Source organism: Choloepus didactylus, chromosome 4 (genome assembly GCF_015220235.1).
Source record: "Choloepus didactylus isolate mChoDid1 chromosome 4, mChoDid1.pri, whole genome shotgun sequence".
NCBI classification, from domain to species: Eukaryota; Metazoa; Chordata; class Mammalia; order Pilosa; family Megalonychidae; genus Choloepus; species Choloepus didactylus.
This window is the reverse complement of record NC_051310.1, coordinates 78,019,083-78,030,378: the sequence shown is the minus strand read 5'-3', so window position 1 is coordinate 78,030,378 and position 11,296 is coordinate 78,019,083. Positions and strand designations below refer to the sequence as shown.

Here is an 11,296-nt window from a genome sequence, read left to right as displayed (position 1 = left end):
CTCAGCCCCAATAATTCTCCCATGCAGCCACGACTCCCCTCTTACCTTTCCCCTATGCTTCCCACGACAGAATGTGACTTCTCATTCCAAATGATGTCACCATGTGCCTTGAATACCAGACAAATATAATTCCCTTGGAGCCTTTCCAACAGAGGCCAGGGGAAGGGACCAACCCGCAGTCCCAGAGGGAAGGATAACCATGTGGTCACTAAAACTAAGGAAAAAGCAATCATGGGGGGAAAATTTGTGTCAGCTGAAAAGATTACAACACTGAAAATAGCCCGAAAGCATTAGTAAAAGGGGCAGCATTTTTAGCTACGTGAGGATTTTTTCCACGCTAAACATATACGTGATCTACAGGATTCTGCTATCACCCTGAAACACCAGCTTTGATGTAAAGACCAGGGTGTTCATCACCAATGCTGAAACTCCAGGATCCCCCAGGCTGCCCTTGGGGTCTGTAGGTAGCATGGCTCTTAGGGTGATAGGGGTGTGTGTGTGTGTGTGTGGACTGAGATCATCCCTGGGCATTTGTGCCTGTGCACCTGCTGTCTCCAAGTCCATGGGACACTGTGCCTACAATCGGGCTGTTTGACATGGTCCAGGGAAGATTTTGCTTAGAACACAAGCAATGGCAAGGAAAGGAGAGCTGGGAGCATAGCAGATCATTTGCCTCTGCCAGGTGGAAAGTCAGACAACCAAATCCCCAGTGGGTGTGTCTGTTGGGACCCAGTGGTGGCTAGGTGGTTATGTAAATGAGAAGCAAAAAGATCCCCAAGTCTCTTGAAGGAAACGAGGAACCCAGCACACAATGAATTCTCCTTCGGACCAGAAAACCATTGAAGAATTCCATCAGAATGGAGAGTCCCAGCTGGCGGTTGGCTCTATCACTAAAGTCATAAGAGAATTTCCTTTATATTTAGCCTTTTAGTTAAGTCTTCTGGATCAGATTATACATAAACAACCTGGCAATTTTGAGTCATAATGCAGACACTCCACTTTTTCTGTATCCCTCTTGCACATGCACAATTCGCCATCAAAACAATAGACAAAAAGAACAAAGCCAAACAACAACAACGCCAACAACAATACACAGATCCACAGACTTCACGGCCACTGACAGCTTATCCTTAATTTTAGCTTTGTAAGAACTAAAGAGGAAAGGACTGCTCCCACCTTCTAGCAAGGACACCATCCTCAGCTTGACGACAGACGACAGGATGACAGATGTTGATTGCCTTCATATCCTCATTGTCTAAGAAGTTGCTCTTCACTATCAACATGTTTTCAGACCATGAATGTATTCACAATTCAACATTTTCTTTTGTTCTTCTAAACATTTCAAAACGTTTTTCTGAGTATCCACCCTAGAAAAGGGTGCAAAATAAAAAGCAAAAATCACCCACCTCAGTCTCTTTTCCCACCCCAAGTCCAAGAGGCCACCACCTTCAACCATGTCTGCATTTGGTTTTCCCAGTGGATTGCTTCCTCATTCTGAAGAGCGTGCTTTTGTCTCCATCTTGATATTCAAGTTAGGTGCCATCTGTTGACTCACTGCTATGAAACAGTCTTTGGCTGACTTACACTACCTCCTCCCATGCTTCTTGATAGTTACATCATTATTTTTAGTTTTACTTTTGGCTGCCTTTATAATTCACATTCACACACATAAATCTCATTTCTTGTTCTACTAATCTCAGACAATATGTCATGACACCCCTCAACCTACAAGGCAAGATGAAGATATTAATGCCCTGACACTTTCGGACCTCTCTTTCCTACTTCCACTTTTCAATTTCTCTCAGCTTTACCTTAACTTTTACATTGTCACAGTCAATAATTTTAAACTATTATTTTGTAAGCATAATCAACTTTTTTTGTGTTTGTCTACCAGTTGATTCTAAAAATCTAAAACCGAGAAACAGTGCTTGCATTATTATGATTTTGTAAATATTATTCCTTCAAAGTTAATCAGTCTTTTAGGATTTCATTTCCTTCTTTGGGTTCAGGGGCATTATCTACAGGTCATGTGATGGATCAGTTGTTAAATTCATGTCACATTTTTGTTTACTTCCTACTTAGATGCAAGTTTCTTAACATGGCTTTTTGTTTTTCTTGGGGTTCTTAATTGCCTTACTTTTTCCTTGTTAATAAAGAAACATGCCTTCCCCAGAGCCTCATGATTATCAAACCTTTTAATCATATTGTTTCTTGAAGCCTTTTGCTAGAATATATCCTGCAGTAACAGAAAGGATGCATTGGAGGTAAATTCTGAGTCCTTGTAAATCAAAAACTGTCTTTATTTTGTCTGCATGCTTAACAATTTTCTGTGTATGGAATTTGGGGTTTAAAATTCCATTTCCCAAAATGTTTTCTTCTAGTATCAAATATTCCTGAGAGATGTCTGAGGCCAGTATTATTTTCGTTCTTTCGAGGGTGACTTTTTTTTCTTTGCTGCCAAGCTTTTAGGAACTTCTCTTTATGTTTGATGTTCTGACATATCTTGAGTCTCTATCAAGGCATGAATCTTTCACCCTTCATCCTGCTTGGAACTTGAAGGGTCTTTTAGTCTAGAAATAACTCTCTTCAGTTCTGGGAAAATTTCTTCTGTCATGTGTTTATTATTTTATTATTTATTTTATTATTTCAGTCAAAGTTGTACATTGACATGATTTAAAGAATTAAATATTTCTGTGAGTCTTACAGTTCCCTTCTCACTCTCAGAAGCCACTACTTTCAACACTTTTAGTCTTCTGGTATTTGCCTCCATGTTTCTAAATAGTATGCTTGAATTCCTATTTATTGATTTTTTTCTTTTTAATATTAAATATATTCACTTCAGGCAATGAACAATAAAGCTTCAGATTTCTTACTCCACTCCCATGCCCTTACACACATTTTTTTTTCCTACCCATTCTTCTAATAGAATGATAGCATAATTAATTTGGGGGCAAATTGATATTTAGAACTTATATTACTAGGACTATGAAATATTATTTGAGGTTGTAGCCATGCAGTACATTAAAATTTCTTTTCTTTCTTCCATAATTTTTGGTTTTCATAGGAGACCATTTTTTCCTGTTTGTTTAGTTTTATATGTCTCTGTCACTAATTCATCCCCAAACAGAAGAGAAAATCTCCTTTTCCCTGAGAAAGTGTGATGGTTAGGTTCATGTGTCAACTTGGCCAGGTGATGGTACCCAGTTGTCTGGTCAAGCAAGCACTGGCCTAACCATTGCTGCAAGGATGTTTGTGGCTGTTAATAAACCAACAGGCAGGTTTATTAAATCATCAGTCAATTGGCTGCAGCTGTGATTATGTCAATAAAGGGCATGTCTTCCACAATGAGAGAATGCAATCAGCTGGATTTCATCCAATCAGTTGAAGACTTTAAATGAGACAGATAGAGGACCTTCACTTCTTCGGCTAACCAGCAAAGCATTTCCTGAAGAATTTGTTGAAGCTGCCAGTTCATTTCATGAAGAGTTCATAGAACATGCTCATCAAAGTTGCCAGTTTGCTGCCTGAGGACTTCATTGAACATCTTCATTGGAGTTGTCAGTTTGCTGCCTGCCCAATGGAATCTGGACTCGTGCATGCCCTTAGTTGTGGGAGACACTTTTGTAAATCTTATATTTATAGATATCTCTTGTTCAATCTGTTTCCCTAGAGAACCCTAACTAATACAGAGAGCATGAGCAATAAAGGAAAAAAATTTTTGAGACCTTGCCGTCTGAAAATATCCAATAATCTTTATTCTATCATAATGGCATGTTGATAGTTTGGCTGAGAAAGTAGAATTCTAAATTGGCATTTATTTTCAGTAAGAATTTTGAAAGACTTTCTCTATCATCATCTCGCTTTTAGCATTGTTGTTAAGTCCAAGGAAGAACTAATTCTGAACCTTTAGCATTCAGAACCAATTCTTTCTCTCTGAGAGCTTTTAGTACTTTCTCTTTGCCCCCAGTGCTCTGAAACTCCACGCCGATGTGTTTTCCGTGGCTTTGTTTTCACAAATTGTGCTGGGCACTTGGTAAACCTCTCAGTCTAGAAATTCATATCCTTTGTTTCAGGAAATGTTCTTGAATTGTTTCTGTTGGAATTTGCTCCTCTCCATTTTCTTTCCTCTATTTCTGAAAGGCCTATCATTTAAGCTCCTGTACCTCCTGACTAGCCCTCTAATTTTCTTACTTTTTTAACGACTATTTTTCATTTCTTTGTTGTAATTATTCTAATTATTGGGAGATTTCCTTGACTATATCTTTCTATGATTCTGCTAAATTTTTCATTTCTTCTTTTATATCTCAAATTCCAAAATAATTTTTTCTAAATATTTTATTAGGTATAATTAATCTGCAATTGTATATGTTTAAAATGTTCAATTTGATAAATTTTGACACATGTATACACCTATGAAACCATCACCATGACCAATATACCTAAATATATCCACCACCCCCAAAAGTTTTCTTACTCTTTTGTGTTACTTGCTGCTGCCCTCCCCAGCTTGCACCTCTTGGCATCCCATCCTTGGATGACCGCTGATCTGCTCTCTGTCACTGTAGATTAGTTTGCATTTTCTAGAACCTTATATAAATGGACTCACAGTATGTACTCCTTTTTTTCGTTTGGCTTCTTTCACTGTGAATAATTATTTTGAGATTTCATCTTCGTTGTTCCATGTACCAGTAGTCCATTCTTTTCTATTGCCGAATAGTTTTCCAAAGTGGTCACACCACTTTGCATTCCCACCAGAAGATTAAAAGAGTTCCAGTTACTCCTATCCTGACTAGCATTTAGAATCATAAGATTTTTAAATTTTAGCCATTCTAATAAATGTGTAGTGGTATCAAATAGGGGTTTAAATTTGCATTTCCTTATCAAAGAATGATAATGAACATCTTTTTATGGGTTTATTTTCTATCTGTACATCTTCTTTGGTGAAACATCTGTTTAAATCTTTTACCTAATTTTTAAAATTTTTGATACTTCCTTATAAATTCTGGATACACGCCTTTACCATAATTGTGACTGACAAATATTTTCACCAAGTGGCTTTTCTATTTATTCTCTTTAAAATGTCTTTTGAAGTAAAGAAGTAAAAATTTTTAATTTTGATATAATATAAATGATCAATTTGTTTCTTACATGGATTGTGTTTTTGATGCCAAATCTAAGAAATCTTTACCTGATTCAAGTTCACAAAGATCTCCCCCCACCCCATGTTTTCCTCATCTAGAAGATTTTTAGTTTTTAATTTTACATTTAGGTTTATGATCCAATGTGAAGCAATAATCAGAATTCTTTTTATCACATATGAATATCCAATTGTTCCAGAGCCATTTGTTGATAAAACTTTCTTTTCCCCCTTGAATCGCTTTGGCATTTTTGTCAAAAATCAGTCGACCATGTATGTACGGGTCTAAGTCTGGACTCTATTCTATTCCATTTATCTGCTTGTCTTTCTTTACTCCAACACCACATTGAGTACTATAACTTTATAATAAGTCATAAAATCAGGTGTTGAAAACCAACCATCTATATTCTTTTCTTCAAAGTTGTTTTGGCTATTCTTGGTCCTTTGCATTTCCATAAATCTTAGAAACAGCTTATCAACCTCTGCAAAATAGCCTGTTAGGATTCTGACTGTAGCCATGTCAAATCTATATATCAATTTGGAGAGAACTGACATTTTAATATTATGTCTCCTGATCTATGAATGTGCCGAAGTCTCCCTTTATTTAGAACTTCCTTAATTTCTCTTAGCATTGTTTTGCAGTTTTCAGTGTAAAGGTCTTACACATCTTTTGCCTAATTTATCCCTAAGTATTTTATAAATAGTTTTATTTTAAGTATCAACTTCTAATTACTCATTGCTAATATATAGAAATACATTTGATTTTTTTTGTATGTTGACCTTATATCCTACAGCTTTGCTATACTTTTTTTAGTTCTAGTATCTTTTCTGAAGTTTCTGTAATAATTTTCTACATAGATGATCATGTCTGCAAATGAAGACAGTTTTTCTTTTTCTTTTTCCTATCTGGATGTCTTTTATCATTTTCTTCCCTTATTGAATATTCTAGAATCTCAGGACAAGATTGAATAAAAGCAGTGAGAGCAGACATTCTAGTTTGTTCCTAATCTTAAAGGGAAAGCCTTCAGCCTTTCACCATTAGGTTTGATATTCACCGTAGGTTTTTCATAAATGTCCTTTATTAGGTGGAGGAAGTTCTCTTTTATTTCTAGTCTAGTGAGAGTTTTCATCAAGAATGGCTGTTAGATTTTGTTAAATATTTTTCTGCCTCTATTGAGACGGTCATGTGGTTTTTCTTTTTAAGTTTGTTAATATTATGAATTACCTTGATTGATTTTCTAATGTTAAACCAACATTGCATTCCTGGGATAAGCCCCACTTGGTCAGGAGGCATTATCCTTTTTGTTTACTGTTAGATTCAGTTTGCTAACTTTTGCTAGAAGAACTTTTGCCTCTATGTTCATGAGGGATATTTGTCTGTAGTTTTGTTTTCTTACAATGTCTTAGTGTGCTCTTTTTATCCTGGTAATACTAGCCTCAGAATGAGTTAGGAAGTAGTCTCTTCTCTTCAATTTTCTGGAAAAGTTTGTGCAGAACTGGTGCTATTTCTTCCTTAGATATTTGGTAGAATTCACTGGTGAAGACATATGGGCCTGCAGTTTTCTTTTGGGGATGGTTTTTACTTACAAATTCAATTTCTTTAATAGATGTAAGGCTATTAAGATGATTTCTTTTTGAATTTTGGTAGCTTGTGTCTTTCAAAGAATTTGCCTCCTTAATCTAAATTGTTGAATTTATTAGCATGAAGTTGTTTATAATATTTTCTAATTGTCTTTTAATTTCTTTAGAAACTGTATTGATGTCACCTCTCTCATTCCTGATATTGGTAATTTGTATCTTCTCTCTCTCTTTTTTTGATCTTTCTGGTAAGAAGCTTATCAATTTTATTGATTTTATCAAAGAACAAAATTTTTGTTTCATTGATTTTTTTTCCTAATGTTTTTCTGTTCTCTTTTTCATTTATTTCTACTCTTACTTTATAATTCTTTTCTTCTGCATTTTTAAGGTTCAGTTTGCTTTTCTTTTGTTATTTCTCATGGTAGAAGCCAAAGTAATTTATTTGAGACCTTTATTTTTCCCAGTATAAGCATTTGTTACTATAAACTCCCTCTGAGTACTGCTTTAGAGGCATCCCATAAGTTTTGACAGATTGTATTTTCATTTTTATTAGTTTCCTTTTGATTTCTTCTTTACATATGGGTTATTTAGAAATGTGATATCTAATTTCCAAATATTTACGGATATTCCAGCTATCTTTGCATTATTAAGTTTTAATTTAATTTCACTGTGCTAAGAGAATGTACTTTGTATGATTTAAATCCTTACACATATATTGAGATTTTTTTATGTTCCAGAGTATGGTCTATTTTGATAAGTTTTCTATATGAAATGCAAAAGAATGTGTATTCTGCTTTTGTTAGGTGGAGTGTTTTATAAAGATCAATTAGACCAACTTGGTTGATAGTGTTGTGCAAGACTTCTATATCTTTACTGATTGCTATCAATTTGTTCCACAAACTATTGAGAATAGGATGTTGAAATCTCTCACTATAAATTGGATTTGTCCATTTCTTCTTACAGTTTTATATGCTTTTTGAAGCTCTGTTATACTTTGTCTAAATGGCTAGGTTTGCTTTGATAAATTGCCTCCTTTACCATTATGAAACGACCTTCTTTATCCTTGCCAAAATTTTTGGGTATGAAATTTAGTTTTTCTGATTTTAAGATAGCTTCTTCTGCTTTCTTTGGACTGGTGTTGGAATGGTATACCTTTACTTCATCTGGCTTTCATCTTATATGTTGTCTTTTACCTTTTACTTTTAACCTATGTGTGTCCTTACATTTTAATGGTTACTGTAGGCTGCATATAGTTGGGTCTTACTTTTTTGTTCAATCTGAAAATCTCTGCCTTTTAACTGAGGTATTTCTTTCATTTACATTCAGTGTGATTATTGATATGTTTGGGTAAATATACCATCTTGATATCTGTTTCCTATTTGTCCCACCTTTCCTTGATTCCCTTTTTCCCCTTCTTCTGTCTTCTTTTGGATTGAGTATTTTTATAGTTTCATTTGATCTCCTTTATTGGCTTATTAGCTATAACTCTTTGTTTTGTTATTTTAGTCCTTGCTTTAGGGTTTATTGATGACTGCTTTAGGGTTTAACTTATCATAGTCTAATGATGTAATATTATACCACTTTATGTATAAGAACCTGACAATGGTATATTTCCAATTCCCCTCTCCTGAACTTTGTTATCATACATTTTATACATGTTATAACTTTACCCTAAGTGATTACTATATTTATTTTAAACAATTAAAGAGATTTTCTTAAAACAAGAAAAAAATTATATTTTTTCACAAATATACCATTTCTGATTTTCTTCATTTCTTTGTACAGATTCAGATTTCCACTGCCATCATTTTCCTTCTGCCTGAATGACTTCTATTATTTTTTGTAGTGTGTGTTTGCCAGTGATAAATTCTTTCTACTTAATGTATTTGAAAAAGTTTTTTTTTGTTTTTGCCTTTTTTTTTTTTTGCAGGGAAATAAATTTTTATTATGTAATTATTTCCGAAGTTGACAAATTGATAAAATATTCCAATTAGTTGCATTGATTGCAAAAAATGCTTATAACTACTTCATAGAAATTATACTATATTTACTAAATTAACAATATTTGGGATAGATGTGTTTAAATACTTTAATCCATAAGCATAAGAGATTAGCAATCACCAGAGATAAACTATGATTGAGTCTTTGGGATATTAAAATGCCTTTTACTAAATATGATTTTTCTGTCACTAAGCCAGTGTTAAATTCTGACAAATCCCAAGTGCGAGGGGCCGTCCCCCCGATGCCCCGTGACACCTCTCCTTTGCCTGTGGAAGGACTCCTGGGTAAATCATAAGTTCTCATACCTTAAAAGGCCTGATGGGGCAGGTCAGTTCCCATCCAAACAGTTTCAGGTCTCTCTAGCCTTGGTGTGAGACAGTGGGTTTCAAAGCAAGATCCCATACGAGGAAAATCTTTGACGGAAGGACTTTATGAAAAGAATGAATGAAGTGAAATGGGTTGTAAACAAAAACCTGGCCACCACCATTCCACACGTGAACTGAGCATCCCCGTCCCCTCAGTCTCCAGAGCCCACTATGGGGGGCACACGTGGAGGCTGTGGTGGTAGGTAGAGGCCCGGTGGGGATGGTGTGGTCTGCACGTGGTTGTCCCAGAGATGATCTGCATCAGGCTGCCCACCCTTCTGGGATGAGCCCAACTTCTCTCAGAGAAAGATTTCACTTTATACCCTCAAAGGGTCATCCAAATAGATCAGAGTAAGGTAGAAAACCTGCAGAATCAGCTATCAGAGCTTAGTATTTCCCTGAAATGCAGCAACGTAGGTGTTTCTACTTTCCTGCCGGCTTCTTGCACGGGAAATAAAAAGTAATCAAAATGTGTCCTGTGCCAGGACACAGAGGAAAGGAGATCCACGGTCCTCGATGACGTGCAGAACAGAGCCAGAATTCAGAGCTAAAAAGGGGAGAGTCTGGCGAGTCGATGCCCAGAATTGTGTCCTCAGGACCAGGTGACTTTGTCAGGGGGCATGAACCCTGTGTCCCTGAGGGTCCCCAGGGCCACAGTGCCGCTTGGCTGGATGAGCAGGTGTGTGATGCTGCCCTTGTTGAGGGACAGGCAGAGCCAGCCTTGTAACGGATGACATTGGCATGACAGATGAAGATCCCGTAACTGTCCTCCTCATGCTTGGCATCTGCAGGTGGATGTAGTTCCGGAAGGCAGCTTCAGTTTGTGCTCCATCTTCATAATACACAGCTTCTGGCTTCCAGTGGGACATGGGCGGGTCTGGTTCAATGGGGACACCTTCCCTGAGCAGGTTGGTGTTGACTCTACAGACTCCTAGCAGGTGTTTGCTGATTATGTTGGTTGTTTCTATTGCTCAGGTCGTGGAGGAATGTACAATTTTATGGAACTTCAACCCCAAGCTTGGGAGTAGGAGACCAGTTAGCTCAGAGTCAGAATCCCCTCCTTCTCCAGGGAGCAATCCACGTGGTACTGGGAGAGCCTAATGAGGAAGATGTGTCCTGTGGCCTTGGCTTTGCAGTGGTCCAGTCTGGACGCCAGGTCGTTGTCTTTAGATTCCAGGTTCCTTTTCCGGAGGTGGATGAGAGACAATGATTCTCGCCTGTCTCAGTTGGGGTCCCAGATGCCGGCCGGGCCTTACACCCACCGCCCAGCCCGGAGGCTGTGGTGGCTGCAGCCGCACGTCTCCGCCCCGCGGGGCTTCCCCACAGCCACCGCCTGGAAGAGCATGGCCCGGAGCTGGCCAGCCCAGCTTCAGCAACTGCTGGAGCGCCATGTCCAACCGCTGCTGCATGGAGCGACCTGCATGTGGTCACTTTGCCTTTATTTTTGAAATATATTTTCGCTACATATAGAGTTCCGGTTTGACTTTTATTTTCTTTCAGTACTTAAATATATTGCTCTTCTGTCTTCTTACTTGTTTTCTTTCCAACAAGTTGGCTATCATTTTAATCATTATTCCTCTAAACTTAATGTGTCTTTTTTCCCTAGCTGCTTTTAAGATTTTCTCTTTAGCTCTGCTTTTAAGTGATTTGACTATGATGTTCCCTGATGTGGTTTTCTTTATACTTCTTATGCTTGGGTTTTGTTGAGTTCCCTGGATATTTAGGCTTATAATTTTCATTAAATTTAGGAAGATTTTGGCCATATTTTTTCTGTTACCCCCTCCCTGCCCCACTAGCCTCTCCTTCAGGGGTTCTAATTATGTTTTTTAAATCATATTTTTTATTGTAGAATATAACGTATATAAATTAAAGTGATAACTTTCCAAGTGTAATTTAACAAGTAGTTAGCAAATTTCAAAGAATATTATAGGTTACAATTCCACAGTTTCCCTTATTTCCTTTGAAATATAACATATATACAAAAAGGTAATATCTTTCAAAGTATGATTTAACAAGTAGATATATAGGAAATGTCCAAAGTTATTATTAGTTATAGTACCATGGTTTCAGTTATTTCCCTATTGTGAAAAATAACATATATACAAAAAGGTGATAGCTTTCAAATTGCAATTCAACAAGTAGCTGTAGAACAAACTTCAAAGGATGCTATGGGTTGCAGTTCCACCATTTCAATTCTTTCCTTCTAACTATTCCA

At 36.8% G+C, this 11,296-nt stretch overlaps 1 pseudogene; it reads right to left on the bottom strand.

The window, feature by feature from the left end:
• Window positions 1-9,673: 9,673 nt before the first annotated feature.
• LOC119533296 lies at window positions 9,674-10,426 on the bottom strand (annotated as a pseudogene).
• Between the last annotated feature and the right edge of the window lie 870 nt (window positions 10,427-11,296).